Raw genomic sequence first — 5,854 nt, forward strand, 5'->3', positions numbered from 1 at the left:
AACAGCCAGAGCAGCCCATGGTTCTGGAGGTGAGTGCAGGTGGAGGAGGAGTGGTCGGAGGAGCAGGTGAGGAGGGAGGGGTCTGTGGAGGCTGCTTTCCCAGAGCTTTTATTTCCCAGCCGGCACCTGGCCCTGGCATCTGCCACTTCCTCGTGTGTGTTTACGTCACGTTCTTGGCACGTTCTGTGTGTCCTCTACTGAAAAATAGAGGCTATGCCTGTAGCATGATTGCCCCTCTGCTGTGGTCTCTGCTCCCTGGACAGGTGCAGCGTCGGCTGCTGTTCAGCCAGGGCCGGCTCGGTGCTAACTCCCGAGTGTTCTCTCCGTCTGCCTGCCTGTCTGTCTGCTCTGTGCTCGGCTGCTATGGGGACATTCTTGTGAGTCTGGGAGGTGTTGGGGTGTCTCGTGGACCCAGCTCCCCAATCCTAGCCCCCTGCAGGCCCTCTGCCATGTTCCCTGGCTCCCTGCTCCCCCTCCCCTGCACCTGCGTCCTGCCAGGAACAGTCAGTGAGCACAGCCGCAGAACGCGCTGGCCCAAGCCGCCACCGCTGCCGCCCCCACCCCAGCCCTGCCCTGCCCTGCCTGTACTTCAGCGGCACAGCCGCGAGTCCCTCTCAGCTCTCCCCTTCTATCAGCCATCGTGTGGAGAGAGATGGCTCTCTGCCCTCGCCCCCTCTGGGATCCGGGCATCACCAGGGGAGGCCCTGGGTTTGCTTATCCCGCCTGCCAACCCCCAACCGCTCACCCCCCAGCACAGTCGCTGGAGCTCCTCCTGACCCACCTCGTAGCCGGCCCCAGTGTCATTCCCCGCTCGGGCAGGTGCCCCTCACCCGCTTCTCCCTTGGAGAGCTCCCTGTGGGTCCTCCGCCCACTCCTCCAGTTGCCCCCCGCCAGATCCACAGAGCCCTGTCCACATCCACGGCGGTCAGCGGGTCGCCCTGCTGTGTTTTGCGGATCCCTTGTCTGTGGGGAACGCATCCTTAGTGACTTCCTGAGGGAGGGGCCGGCGGGTGCCCCCTTTAGACATCGGGTAGAGTAGAGCATCTCAGTGCCCACGGAACCTGAAGACCCTCCCCTGGGCCGTGGCTCTGCGCTGGGCGGGTTTCCCAGACCGGATGATCCTTCTGCTTTCTTCCGGCTGTTGGCACCGCCGACCCCGAGCAAGCCGATGCCCGCGCACGGCTGTTCTTGCGCACGGCCTCTGCCTTTCTCTCTGGAAGCTTCTAGGGTTCTCTCGTGGACACACAACTCTGTGATGTGACCCAGTGCGCCCTGGCTCACGGGGCCTGGGTCTGTGTTTTCCTTGCTGTTTGCTGCTGGCCGGTGGCGTGGAACACGGAGGTGACCACCAGGAGCCCGGCCCGAGCGATCTCACCCTCCCCTGCCGCCTCCCCTTCGGCCCGGGTCTCAGGAGGACCAGCGGGGCTGAGCCTCCCCCGCCCTCCCCCGTCTCCCGGCCCAGCGCTGCCCTCCTCCCCACGGCTGGGTCTCTCCCCCTGCTGAAGCTTCAGTCTCCCAGTCTTATTTTAAATTCACAGGGTCTTGAGGCCATCACCAAGCCCAGCCTCGGGGCAAAGGAATCCTGGGACCCTCAGGCCGCCCCCACCCATGGGCCGACCCCATCCCCTCCAGCCTTCCCCACCCTCCCTCAGCCAGCCCCATTCCCCCTTGGCCAGCCCCCACCTCACAGGCCGTCCCCATCCCCCGCCAGCCCAGGGTCCTCTCTGACCCAGCGTCCACAACACAGGGACGTCGCCCTGGTCACCTCACTGGAACTTTAGCCTGAGAGACGCTGAGCGCTCAGAATTCACGTACACCCGGGGAGGGGCCAGCCTGAGGCGCAGGGTGCAGAGAGGCCACCCGGGACTCCTGGTCCAGGTCAGAGTGCCAGAGACAGAGCCCCACCCCGCCCCACCCACTCCCTGCTCATGGCCCTGGGAAGCAGCCTTGGGGCCCTGCCTCCCACACGGCAAACCCTGAGGGAGTTCTGAGTCCTGCATTTGCCTGGCCTAGGCCTGGTGTTGAGGCCACCTGGGGAGTGAACGAGCAGGTGGAAGATTGATGGGTCTCTCTCCCTCCCTCCACTCTCTCTTTCAAATAAAGGAATCCTTTAAAAAAAAAAAAAAAGTAAAACCTAGGGGCTGTGCACTCACCAGGACCCCACAGCTGGGAGGGGCTGCACCATGACCCTTAGGGAGGGAAACAATGTTTAATAGGAAAAATGACACAAGGTAACGCAGTGTTTTTGTTATTTTAAATGACACGCAATTCCCTGGGGAACATACAAAAATAGACACCAGGAAGGTGGCCTGTGCCTCTCAGGAGCAAGGGGCAGGCATATAAAGGGCCCAGCAGGGGGAGGCACCACACAGACACCTCCCTCTGCACCTGCTCCTGCGACCACTCCCCTCCACCTCCAGAACCATGGGCTGCTCTGGCTGTTCCGGGGGCTGCGGCTCCAGCTGTGGGGGCTGCGGCTCCAGCTGCTGTGTGCCCGTGTGCTGCTGCAAGCCCGTGTGCTGCTGTGTGCCCGCCTGCTCCTCCAGCTGTGGCTCCAGTGCCTGCGGCCAGTCCAGCTGTTGCAAGCCCTGCTGCTCCCAGTCCAGCTGCTGCCAGTCCAGCTGTTGCAAACCCTGCTGCTCCCAGTCCAGCTGCTGCAAGTCCAGCTGCTGCAAACCCTGCTGCTCTCAGTCCAGCTGTGGCCAGTCCAGCTGCTGCAAACCCTGCTGCTCCCAGTCCAGCTGCTGTGTGCCCGTGTGCTGCTGCAAGCCCGTGTGCTGCTGTGTGCCCGCCTGCTCCTCCAGCTGTGGCTCCTGTGGGGGCTGTGGCTCCTGTGGGGGCAGCCAGGCCAGCTGTGGCTCCTGTGGGGGCAGCCAGGGCAGCTGTGGCTCCAGCTGCTGTGTGCCCGTGTGCTGCTGCAAGCCCGTGTGCTGCTGTAAGCCCGTGTGCTGCTGTGTGCCCGCCTGCTCCTGCTCCAGCTGTGGCTGCTCCTAGTCCGGCTGCCGCCAGCCCTGCTGCCCCCAGTGCCATGGTCGGAGCCCCGTGGCTCCAGTGCAGATGGGAGGAGCTGGCACTGAGCTCAGATCAGCCCTGTGACCTCACTCCCCACACTGACAGGAGCTGCGTCCCCACCCCTGAGCCCCTCCCCCCGGGTCTTCAGGCCCCAGCTGAGGGCAGCAGAGTCTCCTGACCGAGGGGCGTCCAGGGCTCTCACCGTGGACTCGCGGCTTCTCCTGTTACCAGTGATCGATGCCTCTCATCAACTCCATGGCCTCCCAGGGCCCCACCCTGCAGGCAGCCTCCCTGTGGTTCCCCCTGCACCCCGACACCCAGGGAAGTCCTGGGCAGGTGCAGACGGTGCCTCCCCCACCACCCAGCTAAGGGTGCTCCTGTAGATATAAGCTTCCTTGGCCTCAGGAACAGGCCAGGTGTAGTGCACCCCGTGACCAATCCTGAGGCCTGTTGTTGTAGGCAGCCATATGGGATAGAATTGATGAGGTTTGTGAGCTGGAAGACCAGGCCTTCACCCTACTGTGTGACCCCAGGCCCTGACCTGACAACCTGTGTGCCCACCTGCCCATCAGGCTAATGAACCACTCCCTCTGGAAGTGGATTAAAGTATAAAGGCCTGGAACATGGTGGACCCAGCTTTTTTTTTTTCTCCTTTGCCATTGCAGGCGCTGGCTGCCCTGGGCCTCCCGGGTGCCGGGCATTCGGCCCACCCGCCCACGCTTCCTGGCCTGCGCTCCTCCACGAGGCTCCTGGTGCCCGGTGAATCCAGAATTCCCCCCTCTGAGCAGGGCCCTCCCTCTCCTGTGCATTTCTCCACGGAATAAAAGCTGAAACACCTGCCACGTGCCGTGTTCGTTTCTGCTGGCGCTCAGAATTCTTCTGTGGACATTAGGCAAGAACCCACACGGGCTCAGGATACTGGGAGTTCATTAAGAAGCCCGCGGGGATGGGGGCCCATGTCCCGGTATCTCTGTGCTCTCTCACTCCGTCTGTGGAACGCGAGCTGCACCCCGCAGTCCTTCAGGAAACTCGCTCCCCACACTGCTGCTGTCTCGCGCTGGTCTCATTGTCGTCTGAGTCCTGGAGTCCCCGAGCCTCTGTGCCTCCCCCTGCCCCCAAGGCTCCTGTCCTCGCTCACCCCAGTGCCTCCTCTGCCCGTCAGCGCCTGCACCAGCACCTGGGCTCCTGTCACCCGGCCAGCTGGTGGGGGCTGGGTCGCCTGGACCCACACTCTCTGCCTCGGGGATCTCAGGCCTGGGGCATCCTGCACACCCAGGTCACAGAGCGACACAGGAGCAGGGCCAGGGCGGGGGCGGTGCTGGAGAGGCAGGGAGCGGGCAGCGGCTCCTCCTGGGAACAGAGACGCTCCTGGGTGCTGAGCCCGGGGCTTGGGCTGAGCAGAGGGAGGTGCCAGATGCAGCCCGGAGGCCTGCGAGCTTCGAGCAGGGGAGTGTCGTGAGGGTGAGGAGCAGGACGTGATGCAGGGACGTGGGCACCGTGTGCTCGTGGTCCCGGGAGATGCTGGTAACCACACAAGGGAGAGATGCGCTAAGGGTTGAGAAAGCTGCCTGGGAGCTCCGTGTGGGTGGAGGTGAGACGGCCCTGGAGCTCCGTGTGGGAGGAGGTGACACGGCCCTGGAGCTCCGTGTGGGTGGAGGTGACACGGCCCTGGAGCTCCGTGTGGGTGGAGGTGACACGGCCCAGCGTCATGGATCCCTTTGCAGCCATTAGATCATCAGCCGACGGCACTGAGAAAATATAAAATCAGGTGGGGCGGGGCTTGTGGCGCAGTGGGTTAAAGCCCTGGTCTGAAGCGCCGGCATCCCAGATAGGCACCGTTTCGACCACTGGCTGCTCCTCTTCGAATCCAGCTCCCTTTGTGCTGTGGGAAAGCAGTGGAAGATGCCCAATCCTGGGGCCCCTGCACCTGTGTGCGAGAACCCGTAGGAAGCTCCTGGCTCCTGGCTTTGGCTCGGCGCACCACCGGCCATTGCGGCCATCTGGGGAGTGAACCAGACAATAGAAGATCTCTCTCTCGCTCTCTCTCTCTCGCCCTCACTCCCTCCCTCTACCTCTCTCTGTAACTCTGTCTTTGAAATCAATAAAATAAATCTTTCTAAAAAAGCAAAATTGAACAAAAGGTGGAGGATTTTCCAGGTCTCTATGGGACCAAGGGAAATAGGGGAGACACCTGGCGCACAACATTATACCCACACTGTATGCACACAGTACACACACATTATACACACACTGTATACACACATTATACACACACTATACACAGAGTACACTCAATATACACACACTATACACACACTACAATCACATTATACACACACTGTACACACAGTATACACACACTGTACACACACAGTACACACAGTATACACACACTGTACACACATTGTATACACACAGCACACACATCATACACTGTACACACACGGCACACACACACCATACGCACACTGAACACATGCTATGCACTTCCTGTGTGCATCCGTCAGTACACAGTACATCACACAGCACACATGCCACACACACATGGAGCACACACTGCACACACGACACACAGTATTGGCACATGCGCTGTACAGAGACACACAGAGCTCACACACAGTCTCCACGTTACATCCTCACACACTCCACATGCGAGAGTGCGCGCACCATACACATGCACACGGTGCACACGCCACACCCACTCCACACACGTACATGACCACACACCCACTCTGCACCCTTCACACACAGGCATACACACCATATACACACCCAAGTGCACACACCGTCACATGCCCCATGGTGTGCACACCACGCACACAAAACGCTTTCATGGAAACGG

The 5,854-nt window shown here is 61.3% G+C and overlaps 1 long non-coding RNA gene across 1 annotated transcript; it reads left to right on the plus strand.

Annotated features, from left to right (window-relative positions):
* The first annotated feature begins 2,352 nt into the window (after positions 1-2,352).
* LOC138845913 (uncharacterized) lies at positions 2,353-5,593 on the plus strand. Its single transcript, XR_011383238.1, has 2 exons — positions 2,353-4,603; positions 4,670-5,593. It is a non-coding gene; the product is annotated as an uncharacterized lncRNA (long non-coding RNA).
* Positions 5,594-5,854: the final 261 nt, after the last annotated feature.

This window comes from Oryctolagus cuniculus, chromosome 1 (assembly GCF_964237555.1).
Source record: "Oryctolagus cuniculus chromosome 1, mOryCun1.1, whole genome shotgun sequence".
In the NCBI taxonomy this organism is placed as follows: Eukaryota; Metazoa; Chordata; class Mammalia; order Lagomorpha; family Leporidae; genus Oryctolagus; species Oryctolagus cuniculus.